The following is a 17497-nucleotide window of genomic DNA, read 5'->3' as shown; positions in this document are numbered from 1 at the left end:
TGTTAGCTTTATTGCTATTTTAATCAGTACATAAATTCTTCTCTACCATACTGCCTCACTTACTCAAGTTATGAACAGCTTGTTTGAGGCTCTGTCCTCTGTGTGTGTGTGTGTGTGTGTGTGTGTGTGTGTATTCTTTTGAGGGAGAATGTTGGTCTGTTCAATCCCAGTTCAGCTCTGTAAAAATGATGGGGGAGGGAATCCATTGTGTGATTCATTTGTCCTGGTCTCCAGATCCCTGGGGCAGGGGTGGGGGGGGGCAGGGAAGGAGGGGAGGTGGGAGGGGGAAGCCCAGTTACAGCATTTTTTCTCACAAAAAGCATTTGTCCCTCATTCCCCAGTCTCCTTTTTCATGCACAATCCTCTCACAACTGTTGCTACTATTTGGCTCAGGTTCAAGATAAACAAACATTGTTATCGATTCAGAAGCCTCCTTCTGATATTTGCAAAGACAGAAAAAAAGTGTCTAGATCTTGGTGTGTCAGTTTATTACTTTTAAAACAAAATTGCTTTGCACCATGGCACCTCCCCATCTATTTATTTGGAATTTTCAATTTCTTTCTTTCTTAGACAGTAATTACTCACCACTCATATATGCAGTCATTGACAGGATACTGATTTATTCTCCATTACACCTAGGGGTTCTTCTGCTTTATTTTTCTTTCTTTATTTTATCTATAAAAGAAAGTCTATGCTTTAATTTTCCTTGAACTGTGTCCTATGCTTAGTTCTTCTTGCGGGAAGTAATTCATTCCCTATGTGCCCTTACTCTCTGGGGTTTTTCCATTCTAACTTTTTTGTTTCGTTTTGTTCCTTTTTTTCTTGTTTTTTTCCTTTTGTTTTTGTTTTTGTTTTTGTAATAGGCCCATTTTAACCCTTTCACAGTTTAGATAATCTTGCTTTGATTCTTTGATTACATAATTCAGGCATAAATCCTATGTCTACTATACTATTTCAAATTCCTGAACATAGTCCCTTATTATTCCCCCCTCTTTTGCTCCTGAACCACAGAAGAATATTTCAGTTCTTCCCAGACCCACCCTGCCTCCCTGATGATGCCAACCTGAAACAGAATTCTGCCTCTTTCTTTTGCTTCTGAAAGAATCCAATGCAGCTTGACCATGATTTACTAAAGATACGGCTTTAATTGGGCAGGGGCATCACACTGCAATGCCTGTGTCTCTCAGCCATCTCACATACCCACACTTCATGCAGTGCTCCAAACCACTCTTTTTTCTACTTGTCAAAAGCCATCATTCCCCGATAACTCTCATCAAGTATACACAGCCTCCTACAAAGTCTAATAAATTCTATGCCATCCCTCAATTTGCTCTACTATAATCCAAGAAGGTCAAATAATCCTCTAGGCAGACACAGATAACGTTGTACCTTCTCCAGTTAAAGGTGGTGTTAACCAGCAAGCAAGATGACCCACAAACCTTGAGTTGCACATGTATTCACATGACTAGTGGTCGTCTATTATTTGAATATGAGCACAGACGCGTGTCCCTTTCTAATTGTACGTTCACAGGAGCACAACCAGCAACAGAACTGGTTCATCATTCATCTTTTTACAGACACGTTTTACGACCGTTCGAGACATCCAACATAAAGCCAGTCAGTACTGCTTTACCACCTCTCTCGAATCACCAGCTCTCACAATCCACAGCTAGTCTGCTTCTCTTTCCTCATCCGCTTGTCCATTCACTAAGCATTTTATACTAACACCCAGCTGGGGCTATTCTTTTGCTTCCCCTGGTTCTTTTAATAATAGAATCATTAAAGGTCTTCCTTTCCTGATTTTTTCCTCTATATTCATCCTCACCTTCCCAATCTCAAGGTGGCAGGGCCAGTTCACTTCAACCAGGGCAAATTCTCCCAGAATCTACAAGCCTGAGAATATGGTTCAACTTTACCCATGTGCTGAATAGAAGCAAATCTTTTCCTCTTCTGGTCTGAGTCAGACCTAATTTCCTGCTTGAGAATGACAGAAAGAATTCTCATTCAAATGAAATCTCATCCTCACCACAACAGTATGTCATGGCCCCGTGATGGGGACAATTGTGTGCTTAGGAAGTCTAGATTATTCACTTTTAAATAGCACCTGGACAGAGATGCTTGTACTATAGCCCAGGTAACAACACAAGCCAGAGATTTCATTTACTTTTTTACATTCTTTTCTTTAGCTGGAAATAGAAACCAGGACTGCACCTTCATAAACTATCACTGGCTCTGGAACGTCTTGCAACGAATGCCTACATAAGAAGATAAAGATATATATCTTGTGAAAAAATAACGTTTGGGCAGAAAAAGAATAAATCTAGATCTAGAAAAAAAGTTATTTAACTTGCATGAGTAAAATTCCACTAAAATTAGTCCATTTTTTCTATTTCTATGTAGAATATTATATCACAATTAAAACAATTTATTTTAGATGTCTTCATTGCTCTAAGGCAAAAAACAAACACACAAACAAAAAAACAGTAAATACGTGCCTTCATTTTCACATCTACAGGTCCTGTTAAAGTGATACCCTAAAAGAACAACAAAAATGTCAAGATTATGTCAATTGGTCAGGATTCCTCATGCCTTGAATATTCAGATGATGCTGTGAATTTCATTAGACATCAGTGCTTTATTGACCCCTTCACCCAAACAATCTCATAGCAGTCAAGGTATGATTTCCTTCTATCTAGTTGATTTTATAGTTATATGTATTAACTATATTTTATTTATATATTTACACTTACAGTTCCATTATATATACTTATGCATTTGAACAGTTGTGTTTATATGGTTATTATGAGTATGTATACATGTATACACATATTTAAATGTGTATTATGTGTTTATATATACATATTTGTATGTATATACACATTTATATGCATACTCATACATATATATGCATATTTGTATATTTACTTTTACACAGTTACATTAAAGTGTCACCTTTTTTAGGACATATTATAAAGTCCTCAGTTATGCTTCAATTATCTCTCACATCTTATCACTCACAAAGAAATACCTCTTAGGTTAAATTCCATTTCTTACTAAAATGATTTCTACTGAGGAAAATTAGATGACTTTTGTGTTCACTATAAACAATTTCCATTTTGATGGGTACTCTACTCCCTAATGCTGCCTCCAGATTCTAGGGCTGAACCTTTTTTGGTATCTACAGTGACACCATGAAAGAGACAGCATTTCTGCCTCCTATTCTCCTTACCCAACAATCAGCCAGAAAGCCAAATGTCTTCCCACCCTCTTAATCACAGATCCATGGAGGAGGCAGACGTCCAAACTGCCTGATTCTTTTGTCTAGAATTCTGGGTGCTGGTCCAGCCCTTCCCTTTGGCCCAAGGCTGTCTTTTGTTTTTCTCCATCTGCAGGATTCCTGGCTTATGGCTCTCCAGATGCCCACAGTGACACCACAGTCCAGGCTGAGCTCTTACTATCTTTGATGTGCTGTAATCATAATTGAACGCTCAGTGTGTTACCTCCCTTAAAGGGGCCTTTAAAGAAACAGTCATGGCTCAGGAAGGCATGCCATCAGATTCTGACAGTATCCCAACCTCCATGTTTCTAGGAAGCCAGCAGGACACCCCCTGGGTGTTCGAAGAGACTTCATCATATTTCCTTTGATCAAATTTCTAGCAAGGATTCAATTTTATAAAGTCATAACAAGAGCAATAAAAAGAGAATATGGCTGTCAGTGGGTTGTCTTAATTGAGCTAGGTCAGTTACTTATGCAGTTTCGGCTTAACATGGTCCTGTTTCTTTGCATTTACTGGTGTTTTTGAAACCTAAGGCAAATCTCTGGACTGGTTATCAATTCCCTGACATATGGCATATTTTAAGTAGTAGTTGTTGGAAAATAAGGAATTATGTGTGGGTGGAATTAATCCTTATTTCACCAATAGCATTCTCTTCACTGTCTGTAAAAGTCATCCAGTAGCCAACAGGCTTTCCTGTCCCTTTTGAATAAAACAAAAGCCCACACTAGCAAAATGTAAACGTTCTTACAGTCTACCATCCCTTTCTCCCAGAGTCTCATTTTCCCATAGCTGAGTTAAAATTCTAGACCAAGACAAAATTTTTCTATAAGGGAGTCTAGTAAGATATAAAGTGTCCCCTTGGAAAAAAAAAAAAGGCCTTTGTAGATGTCATTAAGGTCAGAATCTTAAGATGAGATCATTCTGGGTTATTCTCCAAATCCAATGACAAGTGCATGTTTTACAGGTGGAGAATACCCAGGGCACAGGCCACGTGAAAACCAAGGCAGAGAATGGAGTGATGCATCCACAAGCCAAGGAATACCTGGAACCACCAGAAGTTGAAAGAGGCAGAGAATGGAATCTTAGAGCCTCTGGAAGTAGCATAACTCTGATGAAACCTTGAGTTTGGACTTTTAGCCTCTAGGACAGGGAGAAGATAGATTTCTGTTGTTCAGGCCACCAAGTTTGTGATAATTTGTTACAGCAGTGCTAGGAACCTAGTAGAAAGTCTAAATTGTACATATTTTAGATTTTATGAGCTTTGAAGTCTCTGTAGCACTTTGCCTCATAGTGTGAAAATAGCCACAGACAATATGCAAACAAATGACCATGGCTGTGATTCAATAAAACTTCATCTATAGAAATTGAATTTTCCTATGTCAAAAAAATATATTCTTTCTTTGAGCTTTCTTTTAACATTAAAAAAGCAAAGATTGTTTTTGGCCTGTTGACCATGCAAAAAAAAGCAGTAGGCCAAATTAGGCTTGCAGATGGTAGTTTGTTAATCCCTGTCTTAGAGTATAGTAGAATAATGACAAGTGTAGGTGGGACAGCATTGGGAATGCAGATTCTACTCAGTCTGGAAACTGGTTTCAGTGTCTGACCCTTTTCTTCTTTGGAGATGCCTTGTACCTCCAAACCCAATTTCTCAGTGGATCATCCCAAGCAACAATATGTGGATCCCTGCTAAGAGTCCTAATGGTGCCTGATAGTAGACAAAAAATCTTTAGTTGATAAACCTTGGGCTCAGCTCCCAGTCTCCTTCATCTCCTATCAAACTGATACCCCTGGAAGCCTGGGTGGCTCAGTCCGTTGAGCTTCTGACTCTTGGTTCCGGCTCAGGTCATGATCTCACAACCCGTGAGTTTGAGACCCACTTCCAGCTCTGCGCTGACAGTGCAGAGGCTGCTTTGATTCTCTCTCTCTCTTCCTCTCTCTGCCCCACCCCTGCTTACAATCTCTCTCTCTCTCTTTCAAAAATAAATAAACATTAAAAAACCTGATATCCTCTTCTCTTTAGTCTTGGAATAATTGTTTTATTTTATTTTTTTTTAATTTTTTTTTCAACGTTTATTTATTTTTGGGACAGAGAGAGACAGAGCATGAACGGGGAAGGGGCAGAGAGAGAGGGAGACACAGAATCGGAAACAGGCTCCAGGCTCCGAGCCATCAGCCCAGAGCCTGACGCGGGGCTCGAACTCCCGGACCACGAGATCGTGACCTGGCTGAAGTCGGACACTTAACCGACTGCGCCACCCAGGCGCCCCAAAATAATTGTTTTAAACCTTGCTTATATATTAAAACCATATATGATTTTATATATTAAGATCAAATATTTTATAAATACATCTGTGTGTGTGTGTGCGTGCACGCATGTGCATACCTAGGTCTTATCTCAGAGATTCGTATTTTACTATTCTAAGGTGGACCCTCAAGTATGGGGATTTGTAAGTTTTTTCTACTTAAGAATGTTTACATCAATCTGACACTGAGACTTATTTGTTCCCAAAGATCCTAAACCTGGGATCCTAAGCTTTAACCATCAGCCCCATATGTGTAGCTGCAGAGAAATTTGGTCTCTTGCCTTTCAGAATTCTTATAAGGCCCATTAATTTATCAAAATAATATTCTAACACAGTGTCTTTCCAGTGTTCCGGAAGAGAAAAGCTACAGCTGTCAGAAGTTTGACAGACTGTTGAAATCAGCTATGGAAATTGGGAATTACAAAATGCCATGGGGGATTTTCCTGTGACACTACAGAAATTGCAAACTTTTTATCATGGCTGAAAATTCAAATAGAGAAGAAATCTAAGTGGTAAATGATGTAGAGGTCTATGATACCTCATTCAAGAATCTGTCTCCTCCCTGAAACATTTCGTCAGTTTGCTCATGCTCCCTCATGAACCTCCCCCCCACCCAACTTGCTCATATTTCATACAAGGAAAGCCTAACAAGAATCAGATGGTAGGTGGTCTGAGAAGATGGCGGCGTAGGAGGACGCTGGGCTCACCGCCCGTCCTGCTGATCACTTAGATTCCACCTACACCTGCCTAAATAACCCAGAAAACCACCAGAGGATTAGCAGAACGGAGTCGCCGGAGCCAAGCGCAGACGAGAGGCCCACGGAAGAGGGTAAGAAGGGCGGCGAGGCGGTGCGCGCTCCACGGACTGGCGGGAGGGAGCCAGGGCGGAGGGGCGGCTCGCCGGCCAAGCAGAGCCCCCGAGTCTGGCTTGCAAAAAGCGGCGGGGCCTGACGGACTGTGTTCCGACAGCAAGCGCGACTTAGCGGCTGGGAGGTCATAAGTTAACAGCTCTGCTCAGAAAGCGGGAAGGCTGGAGGACAAAGGGAAGGAAAGCTGCTGAGCCCCCGGGCGACAGAGCTCAGTTTGGTGGGGAACAAAGGCGCTCGCCAGCGCCATCTTCCCCGCCCATCGCCCAGCCAAAATCCCAAAGAGAACCAGTTCCTGCCAGGGAACTTGCTCCCTCCGCGCAAACACCCAACTCTGCGCTTCTGCAGAGCCAAACCTCCGGCAGCGGATCTGACTCCCTGCTGCTGCCACAGGGCCCCTCCTGAAGTGGATCACCTAAGGAGAAGCAAGCTAAGCCTGCCCCTCCTGCCCCTGTGCACCTTGCCTACCCACCCCAGCTAAGACGCCAGATCCCCAGCATCACAAGCCTGGCAGTGTGCAACTAGCCCAGACAGGCCACCCCACCCCACAGTGAATCCCGCCCCTAGGAGAGGGGAAGAGAAGGCACACACCAGTCTGACTGTGGACACAGCAGTGGGCTGGGGGCAGACATCAGGTCTGACTGCGGCTCCGCCCACCAACTCCAGTTATACACCACAGCACAGGGGAAGTGCCCTGCAGGTCCTCACCACGCCAGGGACTATCCAAAATGACCAAGCGGAAGAATTCCCCTCAGAAGAATCTCCAGGAAATAACAACAGCTAATGAGCTGATCAAAAAGGATTTAAATAATATAACAGAAAGTGAATTTAGAATAATAGTCATAAAATTAATTGCTGGGCTTGAAAACAGTATAGCTGACAGCAGAGAATCTCTTGCTACAGAGATCAAGGGACTAAGGAACAGTCACGAGGAGCTGAAAAACGCTTTAAATGAAATGCATAACAAAATGGAAACCACCACAGCTCGGATTGAAGAGGCAGAGGAGAGAATAGGTGAACTAGAAGATAAAGTTATGGAAAAAGAGGAAGCTGAGAAAAAGAGAGAGAAAAAAATCGAGGAGTATGAGGGGAAAATTAGAGAACTAAGTGATACACTTAAAAGAAACAATATACGCATCATTGGTATCCCAGAGGAGGAAGAGAGAGGGAAAGGTGCTGAAGGGGTACTTGAAGAAATAATAGCTGAGAACTTCCCTGAAGTGGGGAAGGAAAAAGGCATTGAAATCCAAGAGGCACAGAGAACTCCCTTCAGACGTAACTTGAATCGATCTTCTGCACGACATATCATAGTGAAACTGGCAAAATACAAGGATAAAGAGAAAATTCTGAAAGCAGCAAGGGGTAAATGTGCCCTCACATATAAAGGGAGACCTATAAGACTCGTGACTGATCTCTCTTTTGAAACTTGGCAGGCCAGAAAGAGTTGGCACGAGATTTTCAGTTTGATAGACAGAAAAAATATGCAGCCGAGAATCCTTTATCCAGCAAGCCTGTCATTTAGAATAGAAGGAGAGATGAAGGTCTTCCCAAACAAACAAAAACTGAAGGAATTTGTCACCACTAAACCAGCCCTCCAAGAGATCCTAAGGTGGACCCTGTGAGACAAAGTACCAGAGACGTCACTACAAGCATAAAACATACAGACATCACAATGACTCTAAACCCATATCTTTCTATAATAACACTGAATGTAAATGGATTAAATGCGCCAACCAAAAGACATAGGGTATCAGAATGGATAAAAAAACAAGACCCATCTATTTGCTGTCTACAAGAGACTCATTTTAGACCTGAGGACACCTTTAGATTGAGAGTGAGGGGATGGAGAACTATTTATCATGCTACTGGAAGCCAAAAGAAAGCTGGAGTAGCCATACTTATATCAGACAAACTAGACTTTAAATTAAAGGCTGTCACAAGAGATGAAGAAGGACATTATATAATAGTGACAGGGTCTATCCATCAGGAAGAGCTAACAATTATAAATGTCTATGCGCCGAATACCGGAGCGCCCAAATATATAAAACAATTACTCATAAACACAAGCAACCTTATTGATAAGAATGTGGTAATTGCAGGGGACTTTAACACCCCACTTACAGAAATGGATAGATCATCTAGACACACGGTCAATAAAGAAACAAGGGCCCTGAATGAGACATTGGAACAGATGGACTTGACAGATATATTTAGAACTCTGCATCCCAAAGCAACAGAATATACTTTCTTCTCGAGTGCACATGGAACATTCTCCAAGATAGATCATATACTGGGTCACAAAACAGCCCTTCATAAGTATACAAGAATTGAAATCATACCATGCATACTTTCAGACCACAATGCTATGAAGCTTGAAATCAACCACAGAAAAAAGTCTGGAAAACCTCCAAAAGCATGGAGGTTACAGAACACCCTACTAACGAATGAGTGGGTCAACCAGGCAATTCGAGAAGAAATTTAAAAATATATGGAAACAAACGAAAATGAAAATACAACAATCCAAACGCTTTGGGATGCAGCGAAGGCAGTCCTGAGAGGAAAATACATTGCAATTCAGGCCTATCTCAAGAAACAAGAAAAATCCCAAATACAAAATCTAACAGCACACCTAAAGGAAATAGAAGCAGAACAGCAAAGGCAGCCTAAACCCAGCAGAAGAAGAGAAATAATAAAGATCAGAGCAGAAATAAACAATATAGAATCTAAAAAAACTGTAGAGCAGATCAACGAAACCAAGAGTTGGTTTTTTGAAAAAATAAACAAAATTGACAAACCTCTAGCCAGGCTTCTCAAAAAGAAACGGGAGATGACCCAAATAGATAAAATCATGAATGAAAATGGAATGATTACAACCAATCCCTCAGAGATACAAACAATTATCAGGGAATACTATGAAAAATTATATGCCAACAAATTGGACAACCTGGAAGAAATGGACAAATTCCTGAACACCCACACTCTTCCAAAACTCAATCAGGAGGAAATAGAAAGCTTGAACAGACCCATAACCAGCGAAGAAATTGAATCGGTTATCAAAAATCTCCCAACAAATAAGAGTCCAGGACCAGATGGCTTCCCAGGGGAGTTCTACCAGACATTGAAAGCAGAGATAATACCTATCCTTCTCAAGCTATTCCAAGAAATAGAAAGGGAAGGAAAACTTCCAGACTCATTCTATGAAGCCAGTATTACTTTGATTCCTAAACCAGACAGAGACCCAGTCAAAAAAGAGAACTACAGGCCAATATCCCTGATGAATATGGATGCCAAAATTCTCAATAAGATACTAGCAAATCGAATTCAATGGCATATAAAAAGAATTGTTCACCATGATCAAGTGGGATTCATTCCTGGGATGCAGGGCTGGTTCAACATTCGCAAATCAATCAACGTGATACATCAGATTAACAAAAAAAAAGAGAAAAACCATATGATCCTGTCAATCGATGCAGAAAAGGCCTTTGACAAAATCCAGCACCCTTTCTTAATAAAAACCCTTGAGAAAGTCGGGATAGAAGGAACATACTTAAAGATCATAAAAGCCATTTATGAAAAGCCCACAGCTAACATCATCCTCAACGGGGAAAAACTGAGAGCTTTTTCCCTGAGATCAGGAACACGACAGGGATGCCCACTCTCACCACTGTTGTTTAACATAGTGCTGGAAGTTCTAGCATCAGCAATCAGACAACAACAGGAAATCAAAGGCATCAAAATTGGCAAAGATGAAGTCAAGCTTTCGCTTTTTGCAGATGACATGATATTATACATGGAAAATCCGACAGACTCCACCAAAAGTCTGCTAGAACTGATCCATGAATTCAGCAAAATTGCAGGATACAAAACCAATGTACAGAAATCAGTTGCATTCTTAGACACTAACAATGAAGTAACAGAAAGACAAATAAGGAAACTGATCCCATTCACAATTGCACCAAGAAGCATAAAATACCTAGGAATAAATCTAACCAAAGATGTAAAGGATCTGTATGCTGAAAACTATAGAAAGCTTATGAAGGTAATTGAAGAAGATTTAAAGAAATGGAAAGACATTCCCTGCTCATGGATTGGAAGAATAAATATTGTCAAAATGTCAATACTACCCAAAGCTATCTACACATTCAATGCAATCCCAATCAAAATTGCACCAGCATTCTTCTCGAAACTAGAACAAGCAATCCTAAAATTCATATGGAACCACAAAAGGCCCCGAATAGCCAAAGTAATTTTGAAGAAGAAGACCAAAGCAGGAGGCATCACAATCCCGGACTTTAGCCTCTACTACAAAGCTGTCATCATCAAGACAGCATGGTATTGGCACAAAAACAGACACATAGACCAATGGAATAGAATAGAAACCCCAGAACTAGACCCACAAACGTATGGCCAACTCATCTTTGACAAAGCAGGAAAGAACATCCAATGGAAAAAAGACAGTCTCTTTAACAAATGGTGCTGGGAGAACTGGACAGCAACATGCAGAAGGTTGAAACTAGACCACTTTCTCACACCATTCACAAAAATAAACTCAAAATGATCAAGGACCTGAATGTGAGACAGGAAACCATCAAAACCCTAGAGGAGAAAGCAGGAAAAGACCTCTCTGACCTCAGCCGTAGCAATCTCTTACTCGACACATCCCCAAAGGCAAGGGAATTAAAAGCAAAAGTGAATTACTGGGACCTTATGAAGATAAAAAGCTTCTGCACAGCAAAGGAAACAACCAACAAAACTAAAAGGCAACCAACGGAATGGGAAAAGATATTTGCAAATGACATATCGGACAAAGGGCTAGTATCCAAAATCTATAAAGAGCTCACCAAACTCCACACCCGAAAAGCAAATAACCCAGTGAAGAAATGGGCAGAAAACATGAATAGACACTTCTCTAAAGAAGACATCCGGATGGCCAACAGGCACATGAAAAGATGTTCAGCGTCGCTCCTTATCAGGGAAATACAAATCAAAACCACACTCAGATATCACCTCACGCCAGTCAGAGTGGCCAAAATGAACAAATCAGGAGACTATAGATGCTGGAGAGGATGTGGAGAAACGGGAACCCTCTTGCACTGTTGGTGGGAATGCAAATTGGTGCAGCCGCTCTGGAAAGCAGTGTGGAGGTTCCTCAGAAAATTAAAAATAGACCTACCCTATGACCCAGCAATAGCACTGCTAGGAATTTATCCAAGGGACACAGGAGTGCTGATGCATAGGGGCACTTGTACCCCAATGTTCATAGCAGCACTCTCAACAATAGCCAAATTATGGAAAGAGCCTAAATGTCCATCAACTGATGAATGGATAAAGAAATTGTGGTTTATATACACTATGGAATACTACGTGGCAATGAGAAAAAATGAAATATGGCCTTTTGTAGCAACGTGGATGGAACTGGAGAGTGTGATGCTAAGTGAAATAAGCCATACAGAGAAAGACAGATACCATATGGTTTCACTCTTATGTGGATCCTGAGAAACTTGACAGGAACCCATGGGGGAGGGGAAGGAAAAAAAAAAAAAAGAGGTTAGAGTGGGAGACAGTCAAAGCATAAGAGACTGTTGAGAACTGAGAGCAAACTGAGGGTTGATGGGGGGTGGGAGGGAGGAGAGGGTGGGTGATGGGTATTGAGGAGGGCACCTTTTGGGATGAGCACTGGGTGTTGTATGGAAACCAATTTGACAATAAATTTCATATAAAAAAAAAAAAAAAAGAATCAGATGGTAGATTTGACTCCTCGAGAAAGGAGGCACACCTTCTGAGGCTGTCTTGTTTGTTCATTTTTAATTCCCATTTCTTCCTGCTCTCTTTGTTCTGGTTCTCTCTACCTTTCTCCCAACATATACTGCCAATTTCTGTTAACCTTCTCTTGGGGTTTTTTTTTGACAAGTATGGTCCTGGAGAATGGCTTTGAATAAAATATTTATTCGATATCTGATATTGTCTTAGACCTTAGGCCTAAGGCCTTTGATTCCCCTATTTCCCATACATCTAGAGGAAGAAAATTAATAAAATTGATAAAGAACTTAGGTAAGCCACTGTTAATTTTTGCAAAGATACACATGTATGAAAAGTAATCATAATCATTTTTTATTATCAGAAATATTTTTTGAAGCCATACTCTTTGTGCTAAACATGTATTCTGTGGCCTTTAATTTGTCCCTTCTTCAAATTTATCTAAGAGATTTTTGATAAAAAGACACCCCAAACCTATATCTACTGAATGGACTGTGTGTCTAGGAGTGATTTAAAAGGATGTACCTAATAGTCACTAATTCTGTAGCTGTCATAAACCAAAATAATAATAGTAATAGTAATAATAATAATAATCAACATATCAGTAAAATCAATGACCTTGAGACACCTGGTCCCCCTCTCTGTGACTAATTTATAATCACTAGCTTCACTAATGACACGAAATAGCACATATCTAGAAAGGATTCTAGACATATCAATAATATATTTTATCAAATATATCAAACGTATTTGTTTATTGATTTCTTTATAACATATGTCAGCTTTAGTAATAATGATTTATACTTTCAAATAAGCTTTGTAAATGTATCCATAATTTACTGATTTTTTTTCACCAAATTTTTTGCCTTTGGAGTAGCCTTAAAGATTAAAACAATTTAATAGGTAGGTAAGTAACAATATTTTTCACAATATAAAATATGTCATTTGTTTTATATTATGCTAAAAGACAGGGATCATTTTACTTTTTTTCCTCCTCAGTACTCAGAGCTCAGGACAGTAGAAGTTGAATCATCTCAAGAAACAAAGAAGGGTTGAAAGAGTATACTTTTGAGGTCTGAAAGGTATGGATTCAGAATCTTGCCTTGTTACTCTTTTTCCTTTATAATTTAGGAAATATCATTTGGTTATGCATTGATAATATTATCTGAGTATGAGTTTTCTCTGTAAAATAAGCTTAATCTCCAATTTAGGTAGTTGTTGGAATTTAAAAGAAAGGACATAACAACCCATTTGTTGTTTTGGGTACAGAGTAGACTCATCTATAACCTGGGAGCTAATAGTATTCTCACTTTTATACAGTGCATACTTGGGTTTGATAACAATACTAAGGTTCCTTCCCATTTATTGTTCACAATGTTCACTAACAAAGGCAAAATCAATACTCTTCCACAACGTGTATGACTGTCCTTTCTCTCAAGAATGGAGAAAAGTACATAACTGTGCTAAAAAAAAAAAAAAAAAAAAAAAAAAAAAGCCAGAAGATAAAATGAGCATCTAACCAAGAAAGAAAAACAAGACAAATTATCATAGCAGAAGAGGATTCACCATTACTTATCTTAGATAATAAAAGGATATTATGAAAAACACTATGCCCTTAAATTTGCTAAGCTAGACAAAATGGACCAATTTCATGAAAAATACAATCTATCAAAACTCACACAAAGAGAAATAGACAATTTGAATAGGACCACATTAATCAATAACTAATGAGCTTCGAAAACAGAAAGTACTAGGCCCAGACTGGTTCACTGGTGAATTCTTTAAAACATTTAGGAAAAAAAATGCAACCAATTCTCCATAATCTCCTGCAGAGAGTAGAAGCAGAAGTAATATTTCCTAACCCATTCTATGAGGCCCATATTACCCTAAAATCTACGGATAGAAAATCTAATATCTCTCATGAATATAGGTGCAAAAATACCTAATGAAAGTATAGCATATCAAATACAATGTATAAAAATACTTATACACCATGGCCAAGTGAGATTTGTCTCAAGTATACAAGTCTTGTTCAACATATGGAAATCAATGAATTCAATCCATTATATCAATAGATTACAGAAAAAAAATCATAGGATTATATTGTTAAATGCAGAAAAAACATTTGACAAAATCAAACACCAATTCATAATAAGAACTCTTAGCAAACTAGACATAGAGGGGAACTTTTTTTTTTTTAATTTTTTTTTAACGTTTATTTATTTTTGAGACAGAGAGAGACAGAGCATGAACGGGGGAGGGTCAGAGAGAGAGGGAGACACAGAATCTGAAACAGGCTCCAGGCTCTGAGCAGTCAGCACAGAGCCCGACGTGGGGCTCGAACTCACGGACCACGAGATCATGACCTGAGCCGAAGTCGGATGCTCAACCGACTGAGCCACCCAGGCACCCCCTGAGGGGAACTTCTTTAAAATTATAAAGCACACTTACAAAAAAATCTACAACTAAGAACATACCTAGTGTTGAGAAACTAGATACTTTCACCTTAGATTGGGAATAAGGCAATGATGTACCCTCTCACACTCTTTTTCAACATTGTACTGGATATCCTAGCTAAAGCAATATGACAAAAGAGAGAGAGAGAGAGAGAGAGAGAGAGAGAGAGAGAGAAGAGAAAGAAAGAAAGAGAAAAGAAGAGCATACAATTTGAAAAGGAATAAATAAAATGATCCGCTTTCACATATGACATGGTTGTCTATGTAGAAAATCTGAAAAAAAAAAAAAAAAAAAAAAAGACAAAAAAACTCCAGGAACTACTTTGAAATTATAGTAATGTTGCAGGATACAAAGTTAATGTATAAAAGTCCATCAATGTCCCATATTCCAGCAATAAACAAATGGGATCTGAAATTAAAAGCACTTTACCACTTACATTAACATCCCTGCCTCAAACTGAAATACTAAAGTATAAATGTAACAAAATATGTACAAGATCTATATAAGGAAAAGTACAAAACTCTGATGAAAGAAATCAAGAACTAAGTAAATGGAGAGATATTCCATGTTCATAGATAAGAAAACTCACAATTTTCAAGCTGTCAGCTTTTTCCAAATCTATAAATGCAGTGCAATTCTACTCAAAATTCCACCAAATAATTTGTCACTATTGTCAAACTAATTCTAAAGTTCATGTGAAAAAGACAAAAGACCTGAAATTGTTAATGTAACATGGAAGAAGAACAAAGTTAGAGAATTGACTCTACCTGATTTTAAGGTTTACTATAAATCTATAGTAATCAAGATAATGTGAAAAATTAAAAAAAAATAGAAAAAAATAGAACAATGAAACAGAATAGAGAGCCCAGAAATAAACCCACAAATATAGTCAACCAATCTTTGCCAAAGAAGCAAAGACAATTCAATGGAGGAAGTATGGTCTGTTTAAGAAACAGTGCTGGAACAACTTTTCATCCTCATCCAAAGAAAATGAATCTAGATACAGACCTTACACCCTTCACAAAAATTAACTCGAAATGGATCATAGAGCTAAGTGTAAAACAAACAAAAAAAAACATTATTTTTAGGAAAAAAATCTAGGTAACCTTAGGTTTGGCAGTGACCTTTTAGATATAACACCTAAAACATAATCAATGAATAAAATAATTGATAAGTTACACTTCAATAAAATTAGAACTTCTAAATTACAAAAAAAAACACATGGTTTAGAGAGTGAAAGACAAGCCAGAGAGTGAGAGAAAATATTTGCAAAACATATATGTGATAACAAACTTGTATCTGAAATATACAAAGAAATCTTAAAATTGAGCAATAAGAAAACAATTCAATTTTTAAAAAATGAGCATAGGATCTGAACAGGCATGTCACCAAAGAATGTATACAGATGGCAAATAATATTAAAAGATGTTCAACATCCTATGTCACTAGGGAATTGCAAATTAAAAAAAAAAAAAAACAAGGAGATACCATTATAAACTATTCTAAATGGCTAAATCAAAATAAAATCTGATAACGCAAAACTGACAAGGATGTAGAGTAGCAAAAACTCTCCCCCCCTGATGTTGGGGATACAAAATGGAAAAAGCATTTGGATGATAGTTTGGCAGTCACTTATAGAGTGAAAGATAGGCTTACAGTATAATCCATCAATTATGCTCCTAGGTTTTTCTCTAAATGAGTTGAAAATTTTATCCACACAAAAACCTGCCCATGAGTCTTTACAGCAGTTTTATTCACAGTTTCCAAAAACTGTAAGAAATCAAGATGTCCTTCAAAAGGGGAAATGGATAAACAAACTGTGTTGCATTCCTATAATAGAATATTATTCAGCAATAAAAATAAATCTATTAAAGCTATAAAACACAGGGAAGAAACTTAAATGCATATTGCTTAATAACAAATAGTAAAAATGATACATATTTTGTCATTCCAACTATATAACATTCAGGAAGAGGTAAAACTAGAGATGGTAAAGAGATCCGTAGTTACAAAAGGTTTTAAGGAGAATAGAAATGAACAGTTGGCACACAGAAGATTTTTAGATCAGTGAAACTATTTTGTATACTACTGTACTGGTAGATATTATGCATTTGTCAAACCCATAGAACTGGACAACACAAAAAAAAATGAATCCTATGGACATTCTGGACTTCAGCTAATAGTGCATCATGATTGGTTCACCATTTGTAACAAATGTACTTCAATAATGCAAGATATTAATAAGGCAAAGCCTGAGAGGGGAGAGAAGGAGTATATGGGAATTCTTTGCACTGTTTGTTCAATTTTCTGTAAATACAAAAACTGCTTTAAAAATAAAGACTGCTAACTTTTAAAATAAAATAAAACAAAAACATGGGGGTCCAACCAAAGGCCCAAGTTGTTAGTATATCATAGTCTCATTTCTTCAAAAGAACATGGTTTCTTCATCATGACACTCAGTTACCACGGTTAATCAATACTCTAATGCTACACTCATCAGAAGAGCATCATTTACTGGGAGACCAATACTTTGAAGTGAGTAGAATATACAACGACTCTGACAAAAAAAAAAATTATAGCATTCTATTCTTTGTGAGATTCCTACCATGAAATAATTTTCATTTTTAAAGTTCATTTGTTTTGAGACAGTGAGAGAGATAGGGAGGGTCAGAGAGAGAGAGAGAGAGAGAGAGAGAGAGAGAGAGAGAATCCCAAGAAGTCTCCATGCTGTCAGCAGAGAACCTGATGTGGGGCTTGACCCCACAAATCGTGAGATCATGACCTGAACTGAGATCAACAGTTACACACTTAACCAAATGAGCCACGCAGGCATCCC

At 38.5% G+C, this 17497-nt stretch overlaps 1 long non-coding RNA gene across 1 annotated transcript in view; it reads left to right on the top strand.

Annotated features, from left to right (window-relative positions):
- The first annotated feature begins 2521 nt into the window (after positions 1–2521).
- The window catches only part of LOC121030230 (uncharacterized), a 63623-nt gene continuing 48647 nt past the window's right edge, over positions 2522–17497 (top strand). The window contains exons 1-2 of the long non-coding RNA XR_005790127.1: positions 2522–2675; positions 13204–13286. This is a non-coding gene — a long non-coding RNA (uncharacterized LOC121030230). The remainder of the gene's footprint in view (positions 2676–13203; positions 13287–17497) is intronic.

This window comes from Herpailurus yagouaroundi, unplaced genomic scaffold (assembly GCF_014898765.1).
Source record: "Herpailurus yagouaroundi ecotype Mexico unplaced genomic scaffold, PumYag 140, whole genome shotgun sequence".
NCBI classification, from domain to species: Eukaryota; Metazoa; Chordata; class Mammalia; order Carnivora; family Felidae; genus Herpailurus; species Herpailurus yagouaroundi.
Note: the sequence above shows the minus strand (reverse complement) of the source record. Positions and strands in the feature narration are given on the sequence as shown.